Below are 11,887 nucleotides of genomic sequence, written 5' to 3' on the forward strand. Positions count from 1 at the left end.
TGACCAGATAGCTTTCTGAAACCAAACCAAAGCAAAACAGAAAAGAGATTTTCAAACACCAGCTTTGTACCAGTGATTCTCAACTGGGGACTACTGTGAGATCCTTCTAAGAGTGCCATGAAATCCAGCTTCTGTGCCAGGATGTAAGTGATCTCTCCTCCTCTGTGCTGGGCACCCTGGCATCCCACAGACAAGCAGTGTCCATGGCTATCCCACTCCCCAAGAGCTCCCAGGCCAGTCCCAGAAGTGTGCTGTGCTGCGTGTGTGTGTGCAAGTGGAGGCAACCATGGGGCTTCAGGGCTGCACTTTACAGCCTGGCTCATCTCCTGCCCCTTCACCCCTCCTCCTATGCTCTGGGGTCTGGCAAGAGGGGCCATTGGTGCACGTGGCTCCAGTTGCCAGCATTTCACTTCCCAGAGGAGCAGAGCTTGCCAGGGGCTTACCAGGGGCTGGGAGGGGGCAGCTGGTGGAAAAAGCAGGGCACAGTGGGGTGAGGTCCTGCCCCCTCTCCCTCACCTGGCATGAGTGAGGTTCTAGCTTAGTGGCTCTCAGCTGGGGAGCCCCAAATCCACAATTTTGGGTTGCCCCCTAATTCCAAAAAATTATGACCGAGTGCCTCAAAGCTAAAAAGTGATCAGTCAGCAACTGGGGGGGGGTGTCCCTCCACAGTCAGTCTCAATGACTGGGGGGCAGGCAATCTCACCAACTGGGGTGGGGGTCCCCCATGGCTAAGCGTGCCAAACAGAGGGGAGACATTCCCCCCCGCAGATGGCACTGACTGGGGAGCAGCCATGGCGCTCCTGCCAATGGCCACGGCACTTGTCCTCGTGCCCCCACTCCGCAGCTGGCACTTGCAGGGGGGGCACCGGCGCTTCCACCTGCCCCACCTGCCCGTCACCTAAGTGAGGAGTGCAGCCTGCCAGGGGATGCACTAGTGCTCTCAGGGGGTGCACGTGCACCCCCTATGCATCGCCACTGCTATACATATTATTTGTCTTATCAAAAGCCCCCTGTGATAGGGACCCAGGCAGACCTAGCTTTAGCCGACACATTGGGCAAGGGGCTGTACCTGCTGACTGACTCCCCACCAGCTCCCTGTGCTCTCCAGGAGCAGAGTGGTCATCATACGGCATTATCCAGAGCATTATGGATAGTGCCTTGCCCCATTTTCTCCTTTGCATCATGTTTCTTCAGGGAAAGTCCCCTCCAAGCTTTTGAGCTGTCGTTATGTAAAGCAACATGTTCCAGCTTGCTGGCTTCAGAACACGGCTGGTTTCTGTTGCAGCGAGAGATCTCTTTATAAAAGTCACCAAGTTTCTTTGTCTTCTCTAGGTCACTTATCCTCTCAGCCAGCAGCCTGGGCATTGTCTCTTCACAGGCCTGAAGTGTTTGATGGCGGGCATCTTATGAGTCATTGCTTCACCTCTCACTTGTTTCCCAATATCCCTATTGATACCATCTAATGTATTAGTACAGTAAACACTGCAGTGAACAGGTCAACAGCCAGGATTTACGTATGATGACATGACAGCTCCACCTACACAATGTACTCCAGGTGCAGTATATTCTGCTTCCCTCAGTTGGCTTGCTGAAGCCATCAGCTTTCTAATAACTAACCCAGAGAAAGTAATAAATATATGAAAACTCTGAGTGCATGTGATGGATGGAGTCAGAGATATTAAGGGCAGCATGAGCCTGACTTCCTCTGAAGTACAGGGCACAGGATGCTACCTATTTAGGCTCACGCCTTGTGCACGTCATAGATGTATGAGCCAGAGCACTTTCCTGCCTGTCATTAAACTCCAACAGTGCCAACATATAAGCTACACACATACAGGGAATAGCCTAATTTCTTCCCAGGCAGCTCAGGGATTCCCTGGCCAGAGGTTGAGCTACAGCAGGGGTTTTCAACCCGTTTTAACAAGTGTACCCCTTCTGTCTCAAAGTTTCAGCTCATGTACCCCTTTATATTAAAATTATTGCGGGGGGGGGGGGGGGGGGGGCTGAGCATGTGCATGTGTGCATGCACATGCACCACCCTTCCTGGCAGCTAAGTCTCTGGGGGAGGGGAAAGGACCAGGGGGGCAGATCAAGGCCCCCACAGCGAGGAAGGGAGTGGGGCACAGAGGGGCAGGGGCTGGGGTGAATGGGGTCCTGCCCAGGCCGGGTCATGGGACAATTGGAACCTGGGCAGTTCATCCAGGGGTGGGGGGGATCCTGCTGCTGCAGGATCCTGGGGGGTATGTGCCCCCTGATGTGTATGTGGGGTGGAGGCCACTGCAGCTGCCCTGGAAGTGGTGCGATGCCATGTGCCAGCCACCAGCAGGCTGTGCCATGCCCCCTCCCCACCCAGTAGCGGGACCCAGGTGGCATCACGCCACTCCCAGGTCAGCTGCAGTGGTGCGCAAAGCCCAATGTGCAGCAGCAGCTGCCGCCGCCCCACGCACAGATTGGGGGTGGGGAGGGGTACATGCCCCCTGGGCCTCTGCTGGGGTGCACACAGCAGCAGGATTCCCCGTATCCCCTATGACCTTTTTAAGTACCCCTAGGGGTTTGCATATCTCCGGTTGACAACCGGAGCTAGAGAAAGAGGTCTTGTCTGTGGCACAGATGCCACTTTCATAGTTTCATAGTAGCTACGGTCAGGAGGGACCTGAACAGATCATCTAGCCTGACCCCCTGCCACAGGCAGGAATGAATGCTGGGTTCACAAGACCCCAGACAGGTGATAACTACAGGAGAGCTGCTTCTCCATTGCTCAGATTTGGGTCCATTGTGTTTAGACCCAAACCTGGCCCTGCTAGCCTCAGAGCTGTGTACATATAAAAACACTACATGGTGATGATGTATCCCATATAGGAGTGGGAGTGCCAGGAAAGAGTGCTTCTGAGCCCAAACGCTACAGGCTCATTAATAAAAGTTACCGTGACTGGAGAAGGCTGGAGAACTGCAATAGGAAGAAAGTCAGCTTTCTGGTAGGGCTGCTGCAGAGCTGGGGTGGGGGGAGAGGTGTGAAGGTGGAAACCAAGTGCTGGCTTCAAAACATGATACTTCAGTTCACCTTCCTGCCCCCTATGCCAGCCCATGGATTCCTGTGGCTATGCTGCATGGGGCCAGGGCACAAGCCACCTAACAGCTCAACGGATACAAGTGTTACATATATAGATGCAGCAAGGTCAGTGCTTCTGACCTGATGACTGGCTACCTTGGACCTCCCTACAGGTTAATTTATACATTCATGGAATTTAAGGCAAAAAAGGACAGTGCCATCATCTTGCCTGACCTCCTTTATCTCCCAGGCTGTTAAATTCCACCCAGTTGTTGAACCTAGTAGCTGGTGTCCAGCTGAAAGGGTGTTTCTTGGCTTGAAAACAGCAGGAGAAGGTGACTGCTGTAGTGTCCCCATGTTTAGACATCCTTGCAGCTGAAATCATGTCCCTCAATCTGAGTGTGTTTGCCTTCAGCCTCCAGCCATTGGTTCTTGCTCTGCTAGACTAACACCCTTTTTGTACCCGGTGTTTTCCCCCACCGGGGTACACCGATTGTCATCAAGTCACTAAACCTTTTGATAATCTAACAGCTGAAACTCTTTATATCACTGCAAAGCATTTCCTCCAGTCCTCAGATCAATGCTCTACCCCCTTTCTGTGCCCTCCCGTTTTGTGACATCCTTTTAAAAATGTGGATGCCATAACTACATGCAATGGCCCACTCTCAGTCTTACCAATGCTCTGTACAGAGGTTAAACCACTGTCTACTCCTCTCCACCCTCTACTTGCCCATACATCCAAGGCTTGCACTAGTCCTTTTTGTCAACACATTAAAGTAGGAGCTCATGTTCAGTTGTCCACTGTGACCCCTATATCCCTGCAGAGTCACAGCTTCCCAGGATACAGTCTCCTTATTCTGGAGTAGAGGCCTGCACCCCTGTTCCTAGGGATATAGCTTTGCATGGGGCTGCATTAAAGCACATTCTGCTTGAAGGGGCCGACGTAATGCTTAACCAGCACATCCCCTCCTGAAAACTCTAGGGAATAAAGTGACTTGCCCAAGGTCATCCAGTAAGCCACTGGCAGTGACAGGGTTAGGACTTCCGGCCTTCCTGGATGTCTGCCAGCCCTGTGCTCAGGCCATCTGGTCACATTCCCCAGCTCTCCACATTTCCCCTTCCTTGTTCTCACTTTTGCTGTGGAGGTGGTACGGAAGGGGCACGGAGTTAGTTCCCTGAAGCAGAGTGTTTGGGAATCTCCATTTATTGCAGTCTGGCCTTCACCCCAGCAGCTGGGTTTCACAATTACTGCTCATAAAAGCATTTACAACCCTTCCAGGTGACAGCTCAGAATTGCACATGGGTGAGCACAGGACTCTCTTCTTAAGGCTGCAGGGGTCTGAGTCATGGTCCTGGCTGTGTGCAGCCTCACACAATGGGGCAATTTTCCCAACACCCTTTACATGCCTCAGGATAGACAAGCCCTTTGCTTGCCCAGACGTGAGCTGGGGGTGGGGAGGGGAGAAATAACAGATACAGGGCATGTCTACACATGTATTTACACGTGCCTAAACTTAATGTGCCTTTACTTAAGGTGTATTAAGCCAGTTTAGGTGTGCAGCTACACATGAACGCGCTAATACACATTAAGGCACATTTGATCTAGGCGCCAATAGCTAAGTCGCATTAGCGCAAGTGCAGACATGCTAATGCACATGAACACGGTGTGTTTCCATTGACACACACCGCATTAATGCACATTAGAGCATCTACGCGTGCGCTAATATGACTTAGCTATTTGATCCTAAATTTGATACTTGCTTTATGCATAGCTTTAAATCATCATTTTTAAGGCGCATTAAGGGTGTGAACGTGTACACATATGCCCTTAATGTGCCTTAAACATGGTGATTTTAGGCTAAGCCCACTTAAAAGAGGCACGTGTAGATGCACCCACAGAAATTCATACTCTGGCATGGGCAGTGCATGCAGCTTTTCCAGTTCTCAGGCTCGCACCAACACACACTGATACACACTCACTAATGACTGACATCCTCCTGCAGTGTACATGTGCAGACTGATATACACCCAAAACACAGACTGACATATTCACAGAGTCATAGAAAGTGAGGGTTGGAAGGGACCTCTGGAGGTCATCTAGTCCATCTCCCTGCTCAAAGCAGGACCATCCCCAACTAGATCATCCCAGCCAAAGCTTTGTCTAGCCGGGTTTTGAAAACCCCCGAGGATGGAGCTTCCACCACCTCTCTGGATAACCTGTTCCAGTGTTTTACCACCCTCCTAGTGAGAAAATTCTTCTTAATATCTAATTGAAACTCCCCTTGCTGCAATGTGAGACTGGAGTATGCATGCCCCCTTTCACGCAGGGAGGTATTCATTCACTTGTGTACATCTAAACACTCGCACAAGTACAGATGGGCATGCAGCACCTGTCCCTGAGAGCTCACAAACAGGCAAGTACTCACACTTGCATGCACATCAACAGATGGACACGCTGATGAGAAGCACCCTGCTGGTATATGCACACAGTGCTCCAGCTCACAGGCATATGGGTGCATGATGCTCTCCGGCTGGAATTGTCAGCCAAGAGTGAACCCAGGATCCATGGCACAGACCTCTGCCATGTGAACTGAGGAGTAACTCCTTTAGATGTTAGTAGGCTACTACCTGATATATAGACCAGTCACAGGGAGTGGAGTACTGCACACTTGGTGTTCACCACCTGGCCTGACCCAGATTCCTGTACTGCTGCTTATTTGTGTTGAAGTTTTTCAAAGGCTTTTAAAGCACCTCAATGAACCATTTATGGCCCTGAACTAACATGACTCTGATCTCCTGCTGGTATTCATTTCTTGGATGACAGAAATACTCTAAGAAAACCAGCTTGTGTGTTATTCGTAAACATAAAAGTCCCCTGGAGGCTTTAAGAAAACCCATGAAAAATTAAAGCATAAACCCAATTGCAGAAAAAGGTGGGTCTCTTCAGCTAACTGTGCTGCAGCACTGGAAAGTGTTGACCAGGGGAGAGGAACAGCTGGCAGGACACGGGCCTCATTTATGCTCTGCTGAATGACCGCGGGCATATCTTTTCTCCTCTGTGAGCCTTGGTCTACCTACAAGGGGGCAGGTAATGACACTGCCCCACTCTGTGTGAAGCCTTTGACAATCTGTGGATTACATGTGCTCTGTTGAGGCCAAGGATTATTACTCTAACACACACTGAGCCAGGAATAAATAGTCAGTAGGCACCAACACAGTCTTCTTGGACCCCAGGATGAGTCACGACAGCCCTGGACCATGAAAGACTCCCTGACCAGACCGAACCAGGGCGGGGAACCCACATTACATCACGCCTCGAGCAGCTTTGGCCCAGGCCAAACACCGCCTGGACCATCAGACCTGGATTCATGCTCACACCCCCAGCCAGTGCGTCCTTTTCCTTCCTCATTGTAGCTCTTCTTTTCTTATCTCTCCCCTTCTACCATCTGTTTAATAAGTCAGGCTTAGCTGGCCTGCACCAGGTACTTAGCAACACTGCAGAAAGCTCATGCTCCATGGGGCAGGTAAAAGAAGTGCTCTCAGAAGTCTGCTGTGGGTATCAGAGCACCAAGCCTTGGAGTAGCTGGGACATGGCTAGCAAACACAATATTATGCCGCTGAAAACTTTTGATTTTGTAGAGAACAAAAATCCTAAACGGGCTGAATTGAGTTTTGGATGGAAGCATCATTCTGCAAATGTCCCTGTGGGGACAGCCGGGAAGCACTGGGAGGGCATCACCCAAGAAGCGAGCAGCCTATGGTGCCCCGCAGCGCTGGGACACGTCCGTCCAGGGAGATGGGGAGGTTGGGCTGGCAGGAAGCCTGGTCTCCATTGCAAGCTGTGAGAGATGTCGTGCATTCCTGAAGCAACATTTTCCAATGGAAATGTGCACGGGGGAGAAAGGGCTTCATCCCTCTCTCCTGATAAGGGTGGGCGAGGGGCCGGTTTCCCCAGCAGCAAGGTCGCAGCACCAGGGCCAGACCCAACAGGTTCCCCCTCTTGTTGCTGCTCTTTTCTCTCTCCTTTTGTGAGGGTTTAATTTTGGCTTCAACAGAATCTGGCTTTCCCAGCCGCTGCATCTCCATCCAGCTGACTTCTTTGCTGGTTCCTCAAAAGGACAGCGACAATAAGTTTTCCCTTATAAAAATCTTTCCACGGGGTATAACGGACACTATTAAAACAAGAGCCCGGCAATACTTTTCATGGTCAGTGCTTGATCTGGTACCTAAAACTTTTTTCTGTCTTCTTTTATAAAAGGTAATGCAGAGCTTCAACAGTGGTTGTTGCCATGGCACTAAGCAATCTGCGGGCTTAGGACTCAAAGCCTGAGCCATATTTAAGGCACTGCAGCAAGGGGCCTGCGATTGCTCCTTCCGTTGGCTGGGCCTCTTCAGTCCACTGAATGAACAGGTCAGACCCCCTGTGTTCCCAAGCCAAACACTGTGAGAAGCAGGGCAGGTTACCTGCAGGGCCAGGACAGGCTGGGGCAGGAGATCAGGGAGAGTGCTGCATGCGTGCCCATGCCACGCAGACCGCTTGGATTGCGAGTGCCTAAAGGTAGGGAGCTTGTGGTGAGTTGGACCCCAGGCAGTCGTGTTGTCCCTTTCTCAGGTCATATCTGGCTGACCTGGTCAAGATGAATCTGCTCTGGCAGCAATAAAATGAGAACTGGAGGAAACCAAGTCAGTGGGGTCCTGCCAGGAGAGACTGCCAGACCTGCCCTTGAGGAATAAGGAAATCTCTCCCCTCTGCCCCAGTATATCTGGCCTGTTAGTGGAGATAGGAAAGTGAAAGCAGAGGAAATGTGCTTTCTGCCCCCCAGCATCACACGTCCACATATCCATTTCAGCCACCAGCACTTTGCAGCTCCAAGTGCTGAGACAACGGGAAGGATGGACGTCCGCCGGCAATAGGAGTCTGATCCATGCCGTGGTGGAGAACCCAGCACAGAGATCGGGCAGGAACCCCAGCGCCTGCAGCAGTACTCGGTATGCCACGTGTTCTTGAGGGGTGTGGGGGTCTCACCATCAACCAAAGCATCAGCTGCCTGGATGCGGTCAGGAGCAGCGTACAATAAACCAATGGCACCGGCTGTCAGAGCAATCCCAGGCCTTCCACTTTCCTGAAGGACTAAGACCCAACTGCTAATGGCCTGCTGGTGCCTCAGTGCCACCGACCTCAGGAACCACAGCATCATAGGAAAGTAGCTGGCACGACCCTCAGGAGGTCAGCTAGTCCAGCCCCTGGTAACTGGGCTGGACTAGCTGACAACTCCCACGGGCCATGTACCTGCCACACTCCCTGGCATCCCTTGCTAGAAGAGGCTGAAGCTGCCCCACAGCTCTGTTCCCTTTGGCTGGGAGCAGCTGGGATGGCAATACCTGTACTTCCCCACCACTCTTGGCCCATTCTCTAGAAAGGCACCCTGATGCCAGTGGGGCCTATAAGGGCTTGTTAAGAGGGTAATCTCCTGGTAGACATTGTGGGTACCACTGTGCCAGGCCCAGGATGCAAGCCCTTCCCCAGGGAGAGGTAGGAGAAGCTACCAGGGCATTTGCAGTGTTGCCTGGCAGGGGCTGACATTTACTTGCTGGCCTGTGGCAAGTGCCAAGCAGGCAGCAAATCAGCAGCTGGTGTTGACCTGTGGGTGAGAAGGAAGGGAGGGTACCCAGGTGAGTGGTGACAGCCTGTCCCAGACAGCACTGCAGGATGGCTTCAGCACAGGGCTCTGGAGCCCGATGGGGAGCAGGGAGGAGCTGGGACACCCAGGCAGGGACAGTAACCCCAGAGAGCTAGCAGTAATGGGGAGGGGAATAGAAAAGATCTGGGACCTTGCGGGGTGGGGGGTGGCAGGGGGGGGTCTGTGCGTGCAAGTGGCCCAAGTAACAGCAAGTCTACCTCCCAGCTGGAGTGACAAGAGCAGGTGTTGCCCAGGGACAGAGCATGCCCCCTTGTAAATGCCCCTCCCTTCCCATGCTGGAGGTATTGCACCTCCTCCCCCAGCTGCCACATGGACACTGCAACTTCAATTCAGTGGCTGCTGCACTGAACTAACCTGACCACAGACTGAGTCTAGCATCCCCTCCACGCCTCTCCATGGATACAGTAGCTAGGAGTAACCAGGGATGCTGCTGCCTGAGTTACCAGAAGATGGAGGAATCGTGGGGCAAACTGCAGCAATGTGGCCTGGAGAAACTGGGTGACGCTGGAATCACAACCATGTCCAACCTTGTACCGTCCACACCGGGATCTCAGAGCATACCCTACACGTCCATGCACTTCCCCTGCTCCAGGGAGGGGACAGGTATTACAGCCATGCTCCTGAGCTGCCTCCTTCCTGGCCTTGGCACAAGGAGATCATGGATGCTGAGGCCTTCACACAGGGTCCTGTGCCTTCCTGCCCTGCTTCCATGGTGCTAGAGGACAAACCAGTCCTGTTCAGTTCTGTGCTGCTGGCCACGGGAACAAGGCAGTGACATGGCCATGATAACAGGTGCGGGGGTGTGCCTGGCCTCAGCAGAAATCCACCCTAAACTGGAGAATCTGGCCTGGATCCTCATTCCAGGCTGCAGTCAAACCACCACCTGCCCCTGCCACAGCCAGAGACTGTGCAGCACCCAGCACTGACACCAGGGATGCTGTTATCTTGTACCAAACCCAGCACAAAGCCTAACTCAAGCTGCTGTGCCCCCATCAGAGTGCCACCAGCAACAGGGGTGGAGGGAAGAGTTGGCAAAAGTGCCCCAGGGTCTCCTGCTCCACAGCCTCACTGCAGAGTCTGGGGTTTCTGCTGGGGCAGAAGGCAGGGAATGGGGGGCTTCAACAGAGGCACAGGGAAGGTTTCCTCCAAGCCAGCACTTGACCCCAGTTAGGCCTGGAGGAGGCTCTGCCATCCGGAAAGCAGAGCAGAGCAGGGCTGGAAGCAGCATCACGAGCCAGCTGTCGGCATGGCTTGGATGACAGGCTGCTGCACATACAACAGCACCTCCCAAATCCCTGCCACGCAGCCACTGTGCTGTGCTAGGCACTGGGTGGGTGCAGAGGTTTTACCCTGCTGTGTATTTACTCAGCCTGGTCCAGTTACACCTGCTATTTTAGAGCCCTGTGGGCTTGGCCAGGCCCTGCTCAAGGGCTGGGGCTGCTGGAAAATGATCTCCCTTGGAGTTATCCTTGTTTAAATGACAGAGGTGGTCAGCCATGGTGCCTACTGTCAGGCAGAGGCAGGGCAGGGTGGCACCTCAGAGCCTCACAGAAGGGGCTTAAAATAGAGAGGAATTTAAGTACAAAGGGAAAAAACAATTTGAACACAAAACTACAGAACAAGGAATTATCTGCATGCTATATTGTGTCAGGTACCATCTCAACAGACACTACAGACTCGTATCCCTTTACCTGCACTAGCTATTAACTCCAGCTGCTAGTTACTATGTCCCTCAGTACATTAACTCAGTCCCCTTACCTTTTCAACTCACCTTTACTCTCACAGCACTGCCCCCCCATCCCTTTTCTTTGTATTTAATTACTTTTTATTTGATATCCTTTCTTTCTGCAAGGCCATTCATAGCAAGTAGGCTGGTGCTTGTAAAAGCTCATGCCTCTGCACCAGCTAGTCTGTACTGCTATCCTGCAAGGCTGCCAACTGTCCTTAAATTTATAATTTGTTTAAAAAAAAAAGAAAAAGAAGGATAAAATGCTTGTCTGTAAAATAATTTAAAAAAAATTAAACTGCCTGTGAAATAGTAAGAAGCCACCAGCTTGATGGATGATCTGTGGTCAGAAAGACTGGATGCAACTGCTGATAGACAGAGCACAAAGTGCCACATCAGGGTTTTACAGCCCACCAGAGCCTCCATGGTCTTTTCCCCTCAGCCATGTGCTGCCACTGGGTCCCATCCATAGTTGCCTGCCTGTAATGACTGCTCACCTGAAAGGTAGAAGAGGCTTTGTGGCCTGGACAGTCTGAAGCACCAGGCAGGGGGTGTGCAACCAGAATGGAGCTACAGGGCCAGGGAGAGGAGGGGGATAGGCAGTGGCTGGGAGCCCAGGCCAAGATGTGGGGAGCAAGACCACCACAGATAAGGTGGGGGTGGGCTGCCGGGGGGTAGGGGAGTGTAGCACGGTGCAGGACGAGATTGGGCTGTCAGGGTCTGGGGTGAGTAGGGAATCTCTGGGGTGGAGGCTGTATGGTGCAAACTCACTGCTGCTGGCAAGGACACCCCGGGCTATTAACAGTTTGGGTTTCACTTAGTTAAGGTTTGCTTTAAGGTCATGTGTTCATTCCTTTTCCCACTGCCATAAACCTGCTTTAGCTGAATGCTGCTTGTAAGTGGAGAAGTTTGTTCACGTTGCAACACCCAGTTAACATTTGGTTTCCCCAGGTTTCTGGGTGGGGGGTTGAGCCAGATTTAGAAAGTTGGTGTTAAACCTCTGCATTTGAACCCATCCCTCATTACTGCCATCCGGTGCCTGGCTGAAGGGTTACATTTACATTACGTAAAACACGTCAGTAAAAAAAAATTTAAAAAATCAAAAAATCTTTGGATTGGCAGCCTTGCCCAGCCCTCTCACTTTTTCAAAATAAAAACAGAAGAGATTCAGTCATTTAAGCTCAGAGGTCCCAGGTGGCACCAGCACAGGGAGCACACAGCTAGTACAAAGGAGCAGGACCAGGGCAGACAGTTCCAGCCTTCATCCCCCTCCTCCCCCGGGAAGAGCACTTCCCTTTCCCTCCTCCAGGGTGGCAAGGAAGAAATCCTTGTGCTGCCACCCAGCTGAACCAGCCCCTGCCTTGGCTAGCCCACCCCTTAGTACCAACCGGGTAGGTGGCACCTCAGGAG

Source organism: Alligator mississippiensis, chromosome 16 (assembly GCF_030867095.1).
Source record: "Alligator mississippiensis isolate rAllMis1 chromosome 16, rAllMis1, whole genome shotgun sequence".
Lineage (NCBI taxonomy): Eukaryota > Metazoa > Chordata > Crocodylia > Alligatoridae > Alligator > Alligator mississippiensis.